At 52.4% G+C, this 2,225-nt stretch overlaps 1 protein-coding gene across 1 annotated transcript in view; it reads left to right on the top strand.

Annotated features, from left to right (window-relative positions):
* The window catches only part of TERT (telomerase reverse transcriptase), a 127,147-nt gene that overhangs the window by 69,596 nt on the left and 55,326 nt on the right, over positions 1 to 2,225 (top strand). The gene's annotated exons all lie outside the window — the stretch shown is intronic.

The raw sequence follows: 2,225 nt of genomic DNA, 5'->3' as shown, positions 1-2,225 counted from the left end.
CAACAAGACACATGAGGGGGAAAGGGATCAGGAAAGAGGATGGGAAGGAGGAGAAGGTGGGGGAGGGAGGTGGGAGAGAGGCGAAGGGGAGACGGAAGTGGAAGGGAAAGAGCGGGTTAGTGTTCCAGCCAGTACACTCTACATGGGTTCAAGGCCGGAGGCTACCGGAAACGGAGAACCAGGAAGGAGACACAGGGAACCACCCGGGCAGGGAATTCCCTAATCAGGAGCTAAATGGGCAGCTTACAGAAAATACGATTGGGGGGGAAGATAGTGTTCATCACCCCGGCACACCCAGGGCTCAAAAGAGGCAGGTAGACCGAGGTGACGAGCCAGTGTCGGGAACGATGGGAACTATAAAGCAAACATCAACATCTGAGAGCGCCCCGTGGAATGGATACCGGGAGGGGAGACAGGAAGGTGCTAAATAGGCACTGTCAGGACATAAGCTCCCGGGATCCATTACACAAATAGTGACGTATTGAGCGTGGGGCGAACCTTGAAGGAGAAAAAAATATATATATACTTAACACAGTATGCATAAATAAGGAACCCAACAGTAGGAGGGTCATGTCCATATTAGGGAGCAAACCGAGGGACGGGTGTCGGTAGGAAGGTAATGGAGTACAAGAGGCAAGTAACCCATTGTGGGCTCCCGGGACCCATCACACATGAATAAACACAAAAAATCCCAAAAGTTCATTGGGGAACCTGAAAATAAAGAACCTGTCGGTTAGGCACAAACAACAATTCCCCCAGTAATGCAGGGCGAACCATACCAACCCGATCTAGGTATGGAACAATGTGTAGCCTGTTGAGACTAAGTCTCTGTGGAATAGCAGCGAGCGAGGGGGGGCGCAAGTCAGCCATCACCTTCAGGTTGGAAAGCGTCGGCTTTCAGATGCCGGGGGATCCTGGAGGGTGTCGTGGGGGGACGTTGCAGCCCGGAGGGCAAAAGGGAGCGCTGCGTTAGTGGCAGTGGGGTCTGAAGAGGAAGAGTAGGGCGATGTGGGGGTTCTTCCGGCGGGATCGCAAAGCCCAGGTCCTGGAATAGGGAACGGAGGTCCGAGGGCGTCAAGGCACGTCGTTTTGCCAATGTGGCGGGGGCTAAATCTGAGTAGAACTGCAGGTCGTAGCCCTGGAAGGTGAGGGGGGCCTTGTCACGGGCCGCCTGAAGGACCCTTTCCTTGGTACGGAAATAGTGGAATTTGAGGACTAGACCGCGGAGCGCGGTCTAGCTAGTGCTCGGTGGACACGATCTAGCTCCATACGGTCCAAGGGGAGGTCCGGTACCAGTTCCTGGAAGAAGGCCATCATGGAGCCATGCAGGTCAGTAACTGTCTCCGGTAGGCCCCGGACATGTACATTGCTCCGACGGGCCCTGTTTTCAGAGTCCTCCTGTTTATCTTTGAGCTGCTCCAGTTCATCCCTAAGAGCTGCCAGCTCCCGTTCGTGGTCATCCAGGACCAGGGTGGCGTCGTCTATGCGATGCTCGATGGCAGTGGTCCTGCGGCCTACGTCCCGAATCTCGTGGAGTAGGTCAGACGAGAGCTTGCGGGAGGCCGCCGAGATTTCCTCCCGGACTATGTCTCGGAAGTGGGTGAGGAACTGAGGGTCACCCTCTGGATCCTGTGAGCGGAGATCAAGCGGGGTGTGGGGCCAAGAGTCCGCATGCGACATCGGATCATCAGCCAGCGAGTGCCAACTGTCCTCGTCCGAGGTAAGGAGCGAAGCGGGCGCCATTTTGGAAGGCCTCTTCGCGGTCTCCACAGTGCGCTCTGATTTGCGGGTTTGCTGAGTCTTCTCCGACTGCAGGAGATCTATGTCTTGGTCCGGTTAGACAGGGGAGGTCAACGGGTGCCGCTGAAAGGACGGTAGCAGGGGGCATATGCCCGGGTGGAGCGGAGGTGATCTAAAACGCGGCCATCTTAGATCCCTGCGCGCATGCGCCTCCTCTTATGTATGTATTTCAAACAAGCAAATACTTTCTTTACAAGTTCAAATTGCTTTGTCCATTTTTTTTTCTGTCATTACAAGAGGTGCTGAAATAAGGACTTTAATTTCAAGATATACCTTTTAATGTAGCATTTTTTTTATATATCAAAAATGTTTTTCAAATTACATATGTTAAATCATACATGAGATGTTATTGATTGTATTTACATATACTTTAATCATTCCAGTGAATACTGCTACTTGACAAACATTAATCTAGTCTCAATTTT

This window comes from Nanorana parkeri, unplaced genomic scaffold (genome assembly GCF_000935625.1).
Source record: "Nanorana parkeri isolate BGI_ZX_2015 unplaced genomic scaffold, ASM93562v1 scaffold1309, whole genome shotgun sequence".
In the NCBI taxonomy this organism is placed as follows: Eukaryota; Metazoa; Chordata; class Amphibia; order Anura; family Dicroglossidae; genus Nanorana; species Nanorana parkeri.
This window is presented reverse-complemented; position numbering and strand designations above follow the sequence as displayed.